Below are 10,195 nucleotides of genomic sequence, written 5' to 3' on the forward strand. Positions count from 1 at the left end.
TTGATTATTTCCAAACATCTTGAATGCTTTCGAAAAATTGTTCGCATTGCAAGTAATTTTTTGCGGAATCAAATGGAATTTTGTATGTATATCTTCCAATAGTTTAATAATCTTATCAAAAAAATGCATCTCTCTAAAGCGATGACACGCCAGTGATACAGATTTGCATTCAAAATGCAAATAAAATTTAATGCACAGTCTTCTTTCCAACTAAATATTGTCGTGAAAATAAATTAAACGAATCGTCGAAAATATAGATAAGAAAGTAGAAAGAAATAAGAATAATGAAAGAAAAGAGAGAGAAGATAAATTGACAGAAAAAAAAACAATTAAGGGAAAAGATCATAAAAAAGTAAAAATAAAATAATCAGAATCTGAATGATAGATAACAGGCCAAGCAAATAGAATTTTATGAAAGAACGCATAAAAGATGTAGAAAACCTTTTTTCATTTCTTTTAATAATATTTAATGAGTAGAATTAAAAAATATCAATAGATTATTTCACGCCAAATCAATGTTGAAAATCTTTTTTATATAAATATACATATATAAAATTAAACAAAAATTAAATCATTTCATTGAATTTGGATTTGTTTAAAAAATATAGAGCTTTAAATTTTATAATCAAATTGATACATATATTAATCTAATTATCGAAAAACATCATTGGCAAAAGTTGATAAAATTCTTCAATAAATATAAATGATTATTGAATGTAATCCTAATATCAAAGCGCGCTATTGGATATACACTATTATTCTTTAAACTCATAGCGACATTAATTTTAAAGATTTATTTTAATTAAAACTTCAAGGAATATAGACATATTTTGTTTTAAATTTTTTAATCCTTATTTTTTTAATCCTTAATCTTCATTTAATTATAATTATATAATTATGGAATTTATAAAATAATAATTTGTTTATAATGTTTAGTATAAAAAATTAATTCTCCGAAGAAAAATTATATTTGAACATTTTAAACTTTCCAAATAAAAAATAAGTCGATCCAACAAGTAGTTTCCAAATAAAAATGTATAAGTGCAGAGCTTTAAGTGCAGAAATTTATAAGTTTCTTAAAAATTGAAAAAAATTAAAAAATTTAATTTTTAAACAAAATCAAATATTAAAAAAATCGATAACAAAAAATGATTCAATTTAGAAAATTATCAAAAATTATATATCTTTAAAAATAGCGTTCATTGATATATTTTAATAATTATTTTATATTAACAATTTTATGTGAAAATTTATTTAAAATTTTTAAATATCAATATTGAAATTTTATGTATTTATATAAATGTATAAATTTAATATATATATATATATATATATATATATATATATATATATATATATTTATGTATATATTTATGTATATATATATATATATATATAAAATATATAAAATATGGAATAATCTGAAAAATTTCTTAAGGAAATTAATTTTTAAAAGGAACACTAATATCATCTTTAGTATATCATTTTTTCATATTTTGGACATAATTCTGATTTAATAAAATTTTTTTACATCAAAGTAAAATAGAGTAAAATAAACAATTTTTTTAAAAAATTCAAAAATTAAAAATCGAAATTTTTTTGGTTTTAAAATATATAGAGTTATAAATATATAATGAGTTATACATATATTTTAATATTATTATTTTAAGAAAATTATTTTCTTCTATTTTAAGAATATTATTTTAAGAAAATTAAATCAATGCTCAAATTTCAGTTTTAGCGTTTTTTATTTTTTGAAAAATATTTTTATAATGGAAATGAAATAAAATAAAATTTTTAATTTTAAAATGCTGAGATTTTAATTTTATCTGTAAAAAAAAAAATTCTTTAAAAATGTTTTTTTTTTAAATTCTCAAAGAGATTTTTTATCGATAAAAAATTACTTTACTTTATTATATTTTACATATACAAAGAATTATTATATTTAAATTTAAATTTTCAGTTTACATACAGTTTAAGTGACTTTTTCTAAAAAATATAAAAATATATAATGAATAAATATTTTCGTGACCCAATGTATATATAATGAAATTAATTATATATATAATGAAATTAAATTTTTATTTGTTAAAATTAAATTTGGTTTACATTAAATTTACAATATTTGGATGTTATTTATGTTTTATTAAAACGTAATCTTTAAATAACTCTAATTTTTAAATATAAAGCACTGAAAAGATATTTATTAAAATTGCTAAACCAATATTGAATTATGTTTAAACATTTATTATCTTTGCTAAAATGATTTTTAATCATTAAATCAATTAAAACTTATATTTTCGGAATCTAAAAAATAAAAAAGTAAAAAAAGTTAATATTTGTTGATACTTTAAGATAAAGTTTTTACAACATAATTTAAAAAGACAAAGTAAATTGAAAAAAATAAAAATAAAACAAACAATAACTACAAAAATATGGTAAAAATATAATAGTAAAAGATTTATGTGAAAATGATTGTTAAATGCGCATTAGAATGACCAAACACATACATAATTTTAAGAGATAATCATGAGAAAATAATGTATATGTAATGTAATGTTATAATATAGATATAGTTTAGTTCTATAATTACCATATAAATTTTATGTAAAATATTATTGATAATCGTTCAACATGTTTTATTGTTAAATTAACGATTCATGCATCAAAATCTCTGGATATTCTTGTTTGTAATTGAATAAAGAAATTAAAAATTAGCAATAACCTCCAAAGAAATTGAACAGAAATGTTCAATGATCAATCATAATATCATGGGATTATCATGAGAAATTCAAATCTATTTTTCCTATCTTTATTGAGAAAAAAACTCATAACAATTATAATAACAGTTAGTAAAAAATGAAGAGAAACTAAGAATCAATTCATATTTCTTTTTGATTTTCTTTTAAATTTTTATATGTTATTTTAACACATATTTAACGATTAGATTCGCATTTTCTATTATTTTATTTTTATTTTTAGCCATTGATTTATTTTTATTCTATTTTAATTATGTTTTTAATTTTTATTTTCTATTATCAATTTTGGATAAACTTTGTCTTGAGGCATTAAAAATTATTAATTCTTTTTTATCTTTTATAAATATAATTTAATAATATATTTTTTAATAATTATTTTAATAATTAATATATTTATAATATTATTTTAATAATATATTTTAATGTTAGAAAATTATTTTATTAAAAATTATAAATGTTTAAATATAATTGAATGTTGTTCTAAATCTATTTTTTGAATGCCTTGTAGTGAAAGAAAAAGATTAGTAAATTAAACAAGTCAATATAAACTAATTTTAATTTAAAGAGTAATATCTCAATTGGAATGCATAGAAAAAACTAAAAATTTATTAAAACTAAAAAATTATAGTCCAATTAATAAAACTAGTATAGAGTATTTATTTTTTGTCATCACTATAGGCAATATATTCCTTTTTGTGTAATCGATTTATCTCATATGTTCGTGCGTCAATATTATACATTTTTAAAAATGTATTTTATTTTTTTATGAAATGAAATATAAAATGTTTTACAATTTTGTCATTTCTGTATTATGTTCAAGAAATATTTATGTTAATTTTCTTTGATTTACTTCAATTTTAATATATGAATTATTAAAGCAAGTACAAATATATTTTGTTATTTGTTTTTTATTAAAAATAGAACATTTTTCGAATGCTAGATGCAATTGTTTAATCAATATAAATTTTCGAATGCTATATGCAATTGTTATCAAGAGTTAAAAGAAAAAATGTAACTATTAAGAAAATTGTAAATTATATCCTTCTCTGTACAATGTCGTAGAATCAATAGCTTTTGACGGCATAACAATTTTTTTCTAATCATTCAGATTATCAATATAAAACACACTAAGAAAATATAGATATTCAATATCAATATTCATCGAATATATCCAATTTTTTTGATGATATAGATTATATATATATTGAATGTAGAATTTATATATAGTTTGTTATTATAGATAGTTATATAGATAGTTTGTTTTTTCAAATTTTTTAATTTCCTTTTTAACAATTTTGCTCATTTAAATCGAAATAAAAAATAATATTTACATCTAAGAAATGAAAAATAAATTATTTTTGTAATTATTTAAATAATCTTTATGTAAATAAAAAATTAATTGTTATATTTAATATTATTATATTAATTGTTATATATATTATATTATATTTACAATCAAAATATTATTATTATTATTCTCATAAAAATTTGATTTGTAGCTCTAATCCAAGACAATGATGAATGATAAATATTTTATTGCTTGAATTAATTATAATTGATAATGAAATAATAGTTAATATAGATAGTTGAAATAATATTATTTAACGGCATTTTCGAAAGGCAAAATGATTAGCAGTGACCAATTGATTTGAAATTTATGGGAAATAATGAAAAAAGAAGATAGACATTAAATATAAAATTTTAATTTTAATAAATATAAATTTTAATTTCAAATATTTATTAATTTTAAAAATATTAATAAAAATCATATTGTTTATATATATATTGCATAAAATCTTGTTTATATGTATATATCTGTGATGATTTGTATCAATATGCGACTGTATTGCTTATCTATTGTTTTTATAAAAAAGTGAAATATTCCAATATTCAAAAGTTCTTCAAAATGCAAAAATGAAATGTAAAATTTTTGAATGATTGAAATTATAATGATCAATATTATAACAATAAATATGAAACTATATAATATCATCATCATTATAACTTTAATCATTTAATTAATCAATTTTAATAGTTAAATTGTTTTATATTTTATTGTTGCATTCTATAAATCCGAAAAAATTTACAATGAATAAATATATACTAACAAAAATGGTAAATATTAATTCATTCGTTATATATTTTGGGTAATTTCCATTGGTGGTAACATTTATATAGGTAGTATGTATAATATCTAATACATAATGATATTTATACTTAATAATATTTTTATTAATTTTGAAAATTAATCTGTATCTAACTAAAATTTTATATTTCGAGTTCATCTTTTCACTTCATACTATCTTAAATTTCAAGTCAATTGAAAGATAGATTAATGATTATTAAAATCATTATTAAAATCATGTAAGAAATATTTTAATTCCTTTCAAGATCGATATTTCAGAATAATATGAAGTATATATAAGATCATTATATTTTCTATCTTCTATCTATATTATTATCTATAATTCTATCTTATTATCTATAAATATACTTAAAAATTGTTTTTAACAAATTGTCTCTTCAATAAATTGAATAAAAAGAATAAAAAAACAAAGAAAATTATATTTTGATTTTTTATTATAATATAATCTAGAACATGTCCGAGCTCAAAATATGGACATAACAATAATTTTATATAAAGTTGAAATAAATTATAATATGTGTCAATAGTTCATTCATATATTTATAATAAACAATTGCATATTTATTATATATAAATATTCAAATAACTTTTACAAAATATATGAAATAAATTATAGAAGAAAAATATATCTATAGATTTTAAAAAAAAATATGTTTAAATATATTTTTATTTTCTTTAAGGTTATTGAAATTCGATCAATCAAAATTTTTTATTACTTTCACTTTATTGAAAATCTTATTATTATCTGATTATTTAAATCTGTAACTATCCAACTTGTTGGAAATTCAAAGAATAAACAAGATTGTAGCAAATTAAATGATTTGTCAATTTTTGCTTTTTAATAAAAAAAGATAAATATATAATTATAAATGTTTGTATTTGCGATAATATTCGTGGATATTTGTTAAATATATATGTGTATCGAATGCTCATTCGAGCATAAAGTTGATGTTTGTATGTGTAAAAGCTGTTTGTAATCCTTGATGTATTTTCTTAATAATAGTAGACACATATACAGTAATAAACTGTATATGTAATACGCGTATCTATATGAGAACTAAGTTTCTTACAATGCCACAATAAGTGATGATCAGAACACGATGCATAGTTACAAAAAAAACTATCTATTTGTTATATCCGATAGTCAGAATGTGTTCACAATGAGATATTAACTAAATTTTCTACTCACAATTTACGTTTTCGGTGATCAGAGCACAATGCATTGTTACAAAGAAAATTATTTATTGATCATATTCGGTGGTATTCACAACGAAATGTTAATTAGGCTATTTTTTACTTTGTAATAAAAATCTATGCTTTCAAAAATTTCTTCCAAGTTAAATTGGAAAGATCACGAAAAGATATGATAATAATCAAATTATATAGTAATAAATGATTATGCTAAGATTATCAGCATCCTGACTTGCAAATTAAATAAAAATTCCTCGATAATAATAGGAATAAGATGATGTTGATTGCTATTGAGTTGTGTCTGGAGTCATTCTTGGGATTATGTTGCTCTAGCTAGACTGAAATATATTAAAAATATATAATTGAAAGTGTCGCTTAAAATCTTTTCAAAAACGAGTTTCCTCAGGAAACATCATTCTTTGTTTAATTTTAATGGAGGATCGGTGATCTTCTAATAACGGAAAAAGATTTCCGTGTGAGGAATTTTGCAAGCAATAAGTGCTCGCGAACAATAAAAGTTATGGTATTTAATAAAATATATATTTAATTATCTTATTAAATAATTAAAAATAATTTAATATAATAATTAAATTTTTATATTTTTTAAATATTTTCTATGTTCATCAATTATGGAATTTCTATATTCCATAATTGAAATTGATTAACTATAAGTTATAGAATTACTTAAAAAAATTAAAAATTATTGTTATTAATAAATGATACTAAAATTATAATAATATCTAAAAAATCATATAGTTTATATAAAATATTAATTATTTTTCTTTCATATTTTAATAATAAATTAAAGATTTTTTAACTAAATATAAATTATAATAATAAATTAAAGATTTTTTAATTAAACATAAATTATGATATATTTATAAATTATACATTTAAATAATATAAAAATTTTTTATTTCTGATTTTGTTTTTATATTTTCTTTTCTAACAACAAAAGAATTTATATTTTTGTAGAAACAATAAAAATTGAAATATAAAATTTAGCTTATTGTGAATTTATTAATATTTTTATAAAAATTAAAAAAAAATAAAAATACTTACAAATAATGAATAATAAGATATTTATAAATTAATTTTGAAATATTTTATATATATAATATTATATATAAATATTATATATAAATTTTAAAATATTAATATTTGATTTTATATTTTAAATAATAGATACTTATAAATAATAATAAATAAAAATAAATAATTTTTTAATAAATAGTTTCTCAATTTTCTTCTCTCATATAAAATATTACTTATATTATAACTAAATCTGAATGAAATCAAATATATAATAATATTGATATAATATCTCGATAGATTTAGATATTTTATGATTATTCAGATATGTTGTATTACATATTGAAGTATTCCAGATATTAATTTTAAGGAAATCCTATTTTAAGAAATTTTATCATAAGCAGTCGCATTTTTATTTAATTTCGTAAATAAAATCAAATAATAATTTATTAAAAGATAGAATAATATAGAATAATATTCTTTAATATGTTAATAAATTCAATTAATAATAAATAAAAATATGATTATTGCGCGATAATTATGAATGAAATAATTTTATATCAATTTTTTTTATCAATTTTATATCAAAACTTATGCTTATTTGTTACAATAACATAATTAGCGATTTTAATGAATTAATAAAATAATAAATGAATTAATAAAATTACGATTTTAATTAAAATTAATTTAAACGTTTTTAATTCTTATGAAAATATATAAAGATATTAAAATTTCAAATTAGGAAATATTTAAAAATTCACGAAATATATCAAATTTTATTATTAAAAACTATAAAAAAGATAATTATTTTAATGATATAAAATATTTTAATAATTAAATAACTGCAATTTTTAAGGAGGATTTAATTTTTATTTTATTATTAGTATTATACCAAATAAATAATATAATAAATATATTTGGCGTATAATATGGCATATAAAATTAAATAGTATAAATATTATTATATATAAATACATAAATATGTAAATAATATGTATATAATATCTATATAATAATAATCTATATATAAATAAGTATATAAATATATATTATTATATTATAATAAATATATATATTTATATAATATATTATATATATTATATAATTTTTTTATAAAATCAATAAAAAGTAGTTCAAAATGATAAAATATTTCAAAATTATTAAAAATGATGAAATAATTTTTTGGTACGTCGTCTATCTTTATTTATTTTATCTTATATTTAGCTGAATACAGATTAACATCCTATTGCAACAGATGAATAATTGTAAAAATACAATTATTTAATTTTTAAAAATCGGTATAATTAACTATAATTGAAGTTAATTAATATATAAATATATGCTTGAATTAAGAAAATATTCGTTTTGTCGAGTTCGTTTTGTGTCTCGACGCATGCTACTATATATATGCTATATTATGACAAGCGAATACCGCATTCATTAGAATATTTTTAAATTCAGTTTTTATTTTTTGCAAATCAAATTAATAATTTTCATTGTATACACAATAATTTTTAAATGATCTCAAAGATATAATTCTAACAAATTGAGATCAAATAATTATAATAATTATATAGTGAATCTACTTCGTATTTATCAGAGAATGTAAAGAATAGTTTTAAATTTTATTTAATGTTTCATAACTCGAAAAAATAAGGTATATGTATGTCCATACAATATTTTTTATTTACTTTATATTTTTTATTATTACTTCTTTACTTTTTTATTGATATATATTTAAGAATTATCATTTATCATTATTATCAAATCTTTGAAATAAGTGATGACAATCGGTAAATTAACGAAATACAATAATTCTAATCTTTGTATTTATCAATTATACTAATTTACAGTTTTAAAATAAAATCGAATTATTTTGATATCTGTATCCTAATCATATTATGAAATCTTAAAATGAGCATTGACAACAATTGATAGAACTTGATAAAAAGAAAACAAGAGATACTGAGTTTAGTATGTTAGTATAAGGATTATAATAGCGTAATTATGAAATATAAATAAGATAATATTATGCGCTGGTGAATATGTAGATTGCAGCCTCAGGGTGAAAAGTTTCAGAGCGTCTACTCTAACAATGGTGCGTATAAAAAAGAAAGAAAACGTAAAACATTTGAAAAGCATACCGGAAAATAAAGAGAAGATAAAAAGCACAAAAGTTGGTTGTATTCAATGCCAAGGTTCCAAGTCTCTTAAATCGAAATATTTACTGACTGATACAATGAAAGTTGTAATATTATAACGTTTCATATATGCTTTTTATTTTTCTTGTATTCTTTTTTATTTTTATATTAACTTGTATTAAATTATTTTTAAATTATTTAAACATATGAGATAATATTTTTTTTTAATAGAACAATCTTTTGTTTTAGGTATATTATAAATTATAAATCTTATATATATATTATAAATTTTATTTTTAAATAATTTTTATATAAAATATAATAAATATATCATTCTTTGTCAATAGTTTCGTCAATTTAATTTTTACAATTATATATACATTAATATATTATATGAATGATTTAATAGATTAAAGTAAATTAATCTTAAAAAAATGAATGAATAAAAAAATATTTTGAATTATTAGAAACTTAAATATTAATTTATTTTGAATTACTATTTTAAATTTAAATATATTCAACTATCATTCAATGTAATTCTTCAATATTTCTTAAGATGTTATTTCAATAAGGAATTAATTTGTATCTTTAAATAATGAATTTTCTTCTGAATATCCATATAACATATAAACTTTATTTTATTATTCATTTATAGAAAAAACAGCTTCATCGAATAAAATTATCATATTTATAATAATTACAATATACATATAATGGACGATATAAGATAAAAGATACAAGAATGAAAATATCACTATTATACATATTATACTATTATACTAATATTATATATATATTATTTTTGCTTATCAAATTACAAATAAATAGGAAATTGAAATATTTTTATTTTATCGAGTGTTCACGATATCTGTTTTTTTTCGAAAGTGTTCCTGAAGATTACAATAATTTTTCTGGACAACTGAAAC

This window comes from Apis mellifera, linkage group LG12 (assembly GCF_003254395.2).
Source record: "Apis mellifera strain DH4 linkage group LG12, Amel_HAv3.1, whole genome shotgun sequence".
In the NCBI taxonomy this organism is placed as follows: domain Eukaryota; kingdom Metazoa; phylum Arthropoda; class Insecta; order Hymenoptera; family Apidae; genus Apis; species Apis mellifera.